The sequence below is a fragment of the Podarcis erhardii genome, assembly GCF_964252035.2.
Source record: "Podarcis erhardii genome assembly, chromosome: 14".
Lineage (NCBI taxonomy): Eukaryota > Metazoa > Chordata > Lepidosauria > Squamata > Lacertidae > Podarcis > Podarcis erhardii.
The window spans coordinates 36,287,162-36,297,064 of record NC_138503.1 but is presented as its reverse complement, the minus strand read 5'-3'; positions in this window follow the sequence as shown (position 1 = coordinate 36,297,064).

The window sequence follows — 9,903 nt, the reverse complement described above, 5'->3', positions numbered from 1 at the left end:
CATGATATGAGGTAGAGTTTCATTTGAAACCATCTTGCTAATTGTACTTCTAAAACATGAAATGATACATGGCATCATACATAAAACCAATACTACTACTGTCAAGAAAAACAAGCAAGACAATAGTATCCCTTTGAGTCCTGTGACATTAGGTAACCAATTGGTGAGCCATCCCATATCCCATCCTTCCCATGTTTGTACTGGGACATGTGCTATATTCTCCATCTTTGTGGCCAACACACGGATTGCCTCACCATTATCAGAAATGTTAAAGCAACAGGCATTCCCTGTCAAGTTCAAGACTCCACATAGGCCTCCTTGCCTGGCAAGTACATAATCCATTCCCATTTTCAGCTGCAAAATGGCGGCTCTACTTTCATCCAACTGTTGTGCAATAAGTCTCAAACTCTGGGCCGTTGCATTGGTTACAAGTTCCACTACTGCTTGCAATCGAATTATTCTGTTTAGATTATAAATAGGATCCCGTGCCCCTTGTATGAGCTCACCAGGATTCCAGGAGGCAGGATCATAATAGGCTATAATGCGCTCTGGTGGCCAATCATCAGTACCGCTCCAACTTTGGGTACTTCCTCCTGCTATATGAGAAATATCAGCATTCCTTCGTGTTCGCCTGGCCGAACTAGTGGGCATAATCCACATTGGTGGTAATACCCAACCCAAGAAACAAGTCCCACTCCATTTGGAAGGGAGTTTCTTGTATGCCCATTCTCCACATATCCACCACAACCATCGGGTCTGAGGTTTTTGGTACGGGGAATACAGAAGGCGAAATACCAAAAGGGGTAGAGAGTTTACAGTGCAGTATGTTAGATTGCCTTTCTCTGTCACAGTTATGTTCCACACCACTTTCCATGCGTGAATAAAAGGAGGTGCACAGGGCAAGGTATTCCGAGTTCGATAGGTAGTACCGTGTGCCCAGGTATGACTATTCTTCTTATAATCCCAAGTATAGTGACAATGAGAAGAGCCTATCATGGGAGAATCAGCTGCATCTGATGATTTATGTACACAGAATTCCCCTTGTACAGGTATAACTCGTAATGGTTTAGTTGAGTTCCATCCGGGGAAATTCTGTATTTCAGTTTGGTGTGGCATTTCGCTTACCATACCAATAGCATCTAATGGTATTGGTAATAAGGGCATACCTCCCTCTGAATCATCTGGCCCAAGAGAGCAAACAAGGCAATTGGTCCTATTTGCAACATTAGCTACCATTTCAGCTAAACCTACCCACATATTGTGGTCATGGCTGAATCCATATTTAGCCAATTTGGTCAGATTCAAGGACCCTTCCCCTTCCCAAGGGATCAGGATTAATAATAAAATCATGTTGATGTCTAGTATATGCATTCCTTCCACAAAAGATTACCTTATTGTGATAGCAAATAATTATTAGCCCCAATATAATTCCCCCAGTGACAGAAATGGGGAACCACCAAGACCAAAACATATATCCCGAGGATCCCCAATGAGTAATATCTCTGATAATTGTTCCACAAGGGGGGCAGTCAATCAATTGTATTAGAGAATCTTTCCGTTCACAGTCGCTGGTTCAGACGCTCCTCAAGCTTCAGGCGTGCGCAGGTCAGCCAGCTTCCAGGTTGTGGCTGCAGCAGGCCGGTCGTCAAATGTTGCCCGTGACCTAGCCCGTTCCCGGTAGGGCTAGATACAGGGGTTTTTGGAGAGAGTTAGTTTTAAAGGATTAGAGGGGTCACCTTTGCACGTCCAACTGCCTTCAGACTTCTTCAAACGAGAGTGATGAATCCAGGGGGTCACCTCAGCTACCTTCACCGCTGTTGGAGTAGAGAGCAAGACGGTGTAAGGTCCACGCCACTTAGGTGCAAGTGGATCACGTTTCCACTCTTTCACCCATACGCTATCGCCAGCCTGGAACTGATGAATCGGCTCGGCAATGCTGCACGGCGTGCGCTCGAGGGCCCACCTGTTAAGAGAAACAAAAACACGGGAGAGAGATTGCACTTGTCCCTGTGTCACATGATCTCCTATTTGTTTAAGGTCAGCTGGAATATCCTGAACAAAGGAGGGCGGTCTCCCATACAGGAGCTCAAAAGGTGACAACTTAAGTCTTTTTGTGGGTGCACACCGAACACGAAACAGTGTTATGGGTAACACATCTACCCATCCCAATCCCGTTTCCTGGGTTAATTTTGCCAATTGGGTTTTCAGAGTCCGATTCATTCTTTCAGTTTTCCCTGAACTCTGAGGCCTATATGCTGTATGCAGTCTCCATTTTACTTGTAGGACTCGACATACTTCTTGTACTACTTGATCAATGAACGCTGGCCCATTATCACTTCCAATGCATCTAGGTAATCCAAACCTTGGGATCAATTCAGTGAGGAGTCTTTTAGTTACCTCTCGTGCCTTTTCAGTTCGGGTGGGAAAAGCTTCAACCCATCCGGTAAGAGTATCTACAAACACAAGGAGATACTTGAATCCCTTAGAAGGGACCAGCTCTGTGAAGTCCACAATTAGGCTTTCCATGGGGACGTATCCCACATGCTGAATTCCAGGAGGTTGTACCGGTCCCTGCCTGGGATTGTTTTTAGCACAAAGAACACATTTCTGTGAAATGCAAGTTGCTAATTGTAATAGATTAATAATATACAACTTCCGACTGAGACTCTCTCTAGTTGCAGTACCGCCAAGGTGAGTAGATTCATGATAATTTCTTACAATTGTGCCTGCTAGATGATGAGGTACATAAATCCTATTGTCCGGCAGGATCATCCAACCGTCCTTCACAACTGCTCCTTCCTGTTCAGCCCACTTCCTCTCTTCTGGGGTATAGTGAGGTTTAACATCTTCTGGAACTACCTCTGGTATGAGGGCTGCTATAAATCCTCCCACAGGCTTTTGGGCTGCCTCTCGGGCTGCTTTGTCAGCAGCATGATTTCCTCTGGTTATTGGATCCCTTCCTCGTCCATGACCTTTGCAGTGCATTACAGCAATCTGTTCTGGAGCCCATACTGCTTCTAACAGGATTTCTACTTCAGGTCCATATTTCAAAGCCTTCCCGTGGGCTCCGATTAGACCTCTTTCTTTCCATAGAGCTCCATGTGCATGCAGGGTTAAGAAGGCATATTTTGAATCAGTATAGATGTTTGCCTTACATCCGGCTGCCAATTGCAGAGCTCTAGTTAAACCTATAAGTTCAGCCTTTTGTGCTGAGGTGCCAGCAGGCAAAGCCTCAGCTTCCACAACTTCCTCATTGGTGACCACAGCATATCCTGCTCGTCTGGCACCTTCATGCAGGTAACTGCTACCATCCGTATAATATACAACATCTGGATTTTTCAATGGCTCATCTTTCAGATCAGGTCTACTGGAATAAACTTCATCCATTACTTGGAGACAATCATGTGATTCCTCATCATCTACCTCTGGTAGGGGCAGCAAAGTCGCTGGATTGAGCATATTCACTACTCGTAGATGAATCCTGGGATTTTCACACAACAGGCCTTGGTATCTAGCCATCCTTGGGTTCGTTAGCCAATAACTACCCTTATATTCCATGAGTGTCAGAACAGCATGAGGTACATTCACATACATCGTCTGGCCAAAGGTAAATTTATCAGCTTCTTTGACAAGGCTCGCAGTGGCTGCTACTGCCCTTAGGCATGGAGGCCATCCTTTTGCTACTGAGTCCAATTGTTTAGACAAATAAGCTACTGGACGGTTCCAACTTCCTAATCTCTGGGTCAGGACTGCCGCTGCAATCCCATTCTGTTCATGTACATACAGCTGAAAGGGTTTTTCCGAATTAGGCAATCCAAGGGCTGGTGCCTCCATAAGTCGTTGTTTGATAACTAAAAAGGCTTGTTTCTGCTCAGGTCCCCATACGAATGGGTCCTTTTCTGCACCTCGAGTGCTTTCATGTAAGGGCTTGGCCAGACTACTGAAATCAGGTATCCATAGTCTACAAAACCCTGCTGTTCCCAGGAATCCCCTAAGTTGTTTTCTTGTGGTAGGTTCCTTGATAAGGCAAATAGCTTCTTTCCTCTCTGGTCTCAATGCTCGTTGTTGGTGTGAGATGTCAAAGCCCAAATATTTGACCTTTTCTAAACATAACTGTGCCTTTTTCTGGGAAACTCGGTAGCCAGCTTCCCAGAGCAAGTGGAGCAGTTCCTCTGTCCCTTCTTTACAGGTATCAAAATCCTTTGCAGCTAGTATAAGATCATCCACATATTGCAGAACCACCTTTTCTCCCGGTGTTGAGGGGTAACTTGTTAGATCCCTCGCCAAGGCAGTGCCAAATAAAGTTGGGGAATTTTTGAATCCTTGGGGCAATCTTGTCCAGGTTAGCTGGCCTTTTGTTCCTGTCAAAGGGTCTTCCCACTGGAAGGCAAATATAGGTTGGCTCTGTGGTGCCAGCCGGCAACAGAAGAATGCATCTTTCAAGTCCAATACAGTAAAAAATGTTGCTTCTGGTGGGATCAAACTCAGCAAGGTATATGGGTTTGGTACATTTGGGTGCAAGGTCTCGATAGCCTGGTTTACGAGCCTCAAGTCCTGCACTGGCCTGTATTCATCTGTCCCAGGTTTTCGAACAGGCAAAAGGGGTGTGTTCCATTCTGATTGGCAAGGCTTAAGCAGACCATATTTTAATAGGCGGTCCAAATGTTTCTGGATGCCCTCCGCTGCTCGCCGGGGTAAGGGATATTGCTTTACAGATACAGGGGTAGCCATAGGTTTTAGGGTTACTACAATTGGAGCTATATTCTTAGCCATTCCTGGTGGGCTATTTTCGGCCCATACTCCTGGTGGCACCTGTAGAGTTCGGAGGAGCTTGTTTAATTCTGTATCCAATGTGGGTTGGACTTGCAAGGCTGACATTAGGCGCCATGATTGTTCCTTAGGTACTGAGAGGGTAATTATTCCTGCTGCTTTTGATGGCAGTTTCATTTCTGGACCTCGAGGAGTGAAAGTGATTTGGGCCTGCAATTTGGACAGCATATCTCTGCCTAAGAGAGGTATTGGACACTCAGGTATATACAAAAACTGATGGGTTAAACGATGTCCCCCAATCTGGCATTCCAAAGGTTGGAGGAAAGACCTCTTAGCTGACTGTCCAGTGGCACTTTTAATGATTACACTTTTGGATGCCTTTTTCTGCAATAGTTCTGGGAGTACTGAGTATTCAGCCCCAGTATCAATCATAAAGTCTATTAAATGGCTCCCTAATTGAATCGTGACCGTGGGCTCCTGGAAGCCTAACTTTATGGAGTCCGGTCGTTCCTAGTCTTGAGTAAAATCCTCTTCTGCCAGTCCAATGAAATTGTCTCTACTCCGTCCCTGTCCTGGTCTCTGATATCTTCCATCTCGGATCATTCCCCGTCCCCGTCCCTGGTTTCTTGGGCCGGAGCCTGGGCCTGGGCCTGGGCGTACTTCTTCCAACCTCAGGGGTTCAGGACACTCCCGCTTCCAGTGACCCTCCTTCTTGCAATTTGCACATTGATTCCTTCCCAGTGGTGGATTCCTTCCTCGCCCTCGCCCTCCATTTAAGGGGCGGTGGTCTTGCTTCACTGCTGTGGCTAGCATTACCATCTTTTCCTTCTGCCACTTCTTCTTCTCTTGCTTCTCAGCCTCATCCCTATTCCGATAAACTCGGCGTGCAATGGCCATAATTTGGCTCATCAGCATCCCTTCCCATCCTTCTGATTTCTGAATTTTCTTACGAATGTCAGAAGCGCACTGGGCCACAAATGTAGCAGTAATCATTCTACTGTTTTCAGGGGCTTCAGGGTCAAAAGGAGTCCATATACGATAGGCTTCTTGCAGCCTCTCTAAAAAGTCTCCCGGACTCTCATTTGGTTTCTGTTCTACTTCTGAGACTTTAGACATATTAGTGGGCTTCTGGCATGCCCTGCGGATACCTTGCACAAGTGTCTGGCGGTAGGTGGTAAGTCTGGCCAGGTGAATTACATTGTTTGGATCCCAATTAGGATCTTCCAAGGGAAAGTTATCTTGGAGATGACGGTCAATATTATAAATATTTCCCCCTCTGGCCTGCTCACGCAAATATATCTGTGCCTTTTCAATTATGTCTCTCCTTTCCTCAGTGGTGAACAGAGTATTCAGGAGCTGGCGGCAATCTGTCCAAGTACGACTATGAGTATTTACTATTGAAGTCACCAAGTCCATCATAGCCTGAGGTTTTTCTGCAAAAGATGGGGTGTGTGTTTTCCAATTCATCAGATCTGTAGTTGTGAATGGAATATATTGCAGTGTCGAAGTTCGAGGTGGCCGTGGTCCGGGTTGCCCATTAACCAGCGCAGGCTCCTCAAGTGCATCAAATACTCTTCTAAGAGGGGCTACTACGTGATCTTTCTCTTCACTTTGCTCTAGGGGCCTCAAATCATAGGGGATGGTATCTGTCGCAAGGCGTTCTTTTAGCAGCTTTATACGCCTGGCTGTATTGCTTGCTGACCGAGCAAGGTCTCCCTGTAACTTCTGTAATATTTCTCTGGGACTTGGATGTACAGGGGTTTGGGGTGGGCAATCAGTTGTTCCACTAAAGGAGACTGTAGATGGAGGTCTATTAGGAGTCACAGGTGGAATAACCACTTCTGCTTGGGCTTTATTATAGGACTCCAATGCCTCCTGAAGATATTTATCATAATCTATCAAGGAATCAAACTCTGTGACTCCACTCCCATTATTCATTCCAGTTTCTTGCCTTGGGGTTACAACTGGTGGAGTGTTTGGATTAAGCTCCCTTCGATGTGGAGCATAGGGTGGAGGTGGAAGCACCTCTTCCTCTGGCCCCTCAAAAATGGGTTTGAGTTTATTTGGCAAGATTCCTTTCCTAGCTTCGGCTTTTACAGCCAATAATTTGCATCGTTTGACTTTGCATTCCCTTATCCATGGAGGATTTTTATTTAATGTGCTCAGCCAGGAATCTATATATGGAAATTGTTCTGGGCACCCTCCAGTTTCTTTGGCGATATCAGTCCAAAGTTTGCTCACTAAATTTATATCAAAAGTTCCCTGAGATGGCCATCCAGTATTTTGTTTTGGCCATTCTAGTTCACATAACGTTCTCAAGCGCTCTGGCGTCATTTTGACTCCATATGCCCCTGAGAAGGCTTTCTTAAAATTATTTAACATACACTCAAGAGGTGTATTTTCCCCCTTTGAACCCCCAACTCCCATTGTATGGCCCTGTGAAGTATCCACTCAGTCACTCACAGACGCGCTTTGTGGGTTTCCTTGCCTAGATGGAGTCGCCTCACTAGGAACCGAAGTACTGCCCACTCCACACTCAGGTCAGCTACAGATTGCTCTGTACTTTCTCACACATACAATGCGCTGGATACTTCACCACACTCTACCTCCCAATTTTTCCCTTTCCCTACACCAGATCACCATCTGATGTACCCAACCACCTAGCGTACTCAGTTTCCCCTTACTGAGACGCAGAAGTTTGATCAAGACTTCTCTTCCTCCTAATTAATTGGAGGGCCAAAAATCCCTTTGTGCACTTACCCTTGGTTGGTTCCCTGTTTCCCCTGGTCCGTCGCCGCCAGTGAGCAGGGTATCAGACAGACGAGTCTTCTGCGTTCCCCCTGGAAAAATTTACCAGTGCGCGCTTTGGGTAAGCAGTTGTCCTCTCTCTTGTACCCTGCCCAGTAGGGCGAAGGGGCTGCGTTCCAGCAGACCACTTATCCGAGTCACGGCACCATAAAATGTAGCACCCTGCTTGTGGTTAACGCTTAGCTGGAATGAAATATTCAACGCAGCAATAGAGAAATTAAAATAGTAATTTATTTGTCAGACAAATAAATAAGAGGCACAGTGGTACATGGTTACCAAGCTCTGGCCTGGCCTCCTGCCATTCTGGCCAGCACTTATATTCCCTTAATCCAGCCCCCTTTGCTCCTCCTGTGGCTGCCTCTGTCCAATCAGCCTGGTTGAAATTCCTATTGGCTGTTTGCTAGAACCAATCACAAAAAATACACCCACAAAAGATACACCCATTTCCTTGCCCTTATAAGGGAGACAAAGAGCTATATATATGACATATAAGTAATAATATATCTTACATGGAATCTTAATTACCAGCTCACCTCTTGCCCTTCTTGCCCTATTGCCTTCTAAAACAAATGTTTAATCTTACATTTTTTATGTTCAACAGATGTCAAGGATCTTGAGTTTCACATCAACATTGAAAGATTTCCTTCATTTAATGTTTCTAAACAAATGCCTGACAACTATATATCAAGACTGCTTGGATGGCGTCTTCTGTCTGGCAGGGGGGGGGGGCTAGGCTCATTTGCCCCTCTGGTCTCCTATTGCAATATGACTCTATGAAATAAGAATCTAGCATTCCTTAAATCCTTTGCATAATTACATTTAAGCCAATATATTTAAGCTAATATATTTCATACATTTATCATAGGTAGCCTCTTAAAAGAATAAAGCTTTTCAAAGTAAAAAGGAAGAAACTCAGTAAAACAGCTCTTAAAAGAAGCCTCTTCAGTTTAAGAAAGAATGGCTTTAGAAAAAGACTTCCCCAAAAATGCTCTCTTTCTTCTAGCTAAATGTTTTTCTTTCCATTTGCTCCTGGCCTTTCAACCTTAGAAAGAAGATCTGGCTCATTTTACTGGGAGGCACATTAGTATTATCTTACCCCATTCCTAATGGTGTTTTCTCAGCCTTGGGGCAGCATATGTAATTCTCCCTTTTTATGACTTTGAGAATTGTTTTTCTACTATAAATCAATGGGGCCCTCTTGTCTTAGGAGAATGGCCAAGGTTTCTTCTGCCTGGCATGAAACATTTGAAAATCCTTTTTTAAGCTCATTTTTAAATACAAGCCTTGATTGAAATATATAGAAGCTTTGATAAAAATGCAGGCTTATGGTTAGGTGCCTCACAACGGGAGCTCACCCCATCACGGGGATTCGAACCACTAACATTCTGATAGGCAAGCCCAAGAGGCTCACTGGTTTAGACCACAGTGCCACCCGCATCCCTCAGTACCCTTAACAAACATTAGCTCCTAGAATTCTTGCGGGGAGGGGCAGCCATGGCTGAATGGAGAGCTATAAATTGATAGTGTGACCTGTGTTGAATTTACAGATAGGTAGCCGTGTTGGTCTGCCATAGTCAAAACAAAACAAATTCCTTCCAGTAGCACCTTAAAGACCAACTAAGTCAGTTCTTGGTATGAGCTTTCGTGTGCATGCACACTTCTTCAGATACACTGACACTGTGTTGAATTGTTAAAGATACTAGCAGATGTAACACAGGGCAGGGTTCTATCACACCTTTAGTATGTGTGTATAATAGTGCCATCATGACAAGACTTTTATGGCAGAAGGCTAGGAAGTCAGCAGCATGAGCAGAAGGGAACACCTCCACCCCACCCTGCACAAGGCTAGCTCAATCCCTTTTGAAGTAAGTGAAGTTTCACAGGTTACCATTTAAAGCACATATGGGGATCCTGGGCCCCTCAAGATATTGCTGGAATGCTGCAGCACCCTTTAGGCTGAGAAGGAGTGGCCCCCTCTAGGAGCTTTGTGGTGGGGGGGGTGGGACCGGGGTTCAAATGTTCTCTCAGTCATGAAACTAACTGCCAGTCACCAGCTTACAGACTAACCTACTTCATGGGGTCATTGTGAGGATAAAAGTTGGGTCATGCATGACATAAGGTGGGATATCAACATAAAAAGAAATAACCAGCAATGGTGGGGAATGATGGGAGCAACAACATATGGAGGGCCACAGGTTCTTCACTCTTGATCTAAAGGGGTGGAGTGGGACATAAGACCAATGAGTCCAGAGTCTGAAAACACCTCAATCTTGATGTATGCAGATGATTTAGTGCTCATCTCTCTTTCCTGACTTGACCTCAAAA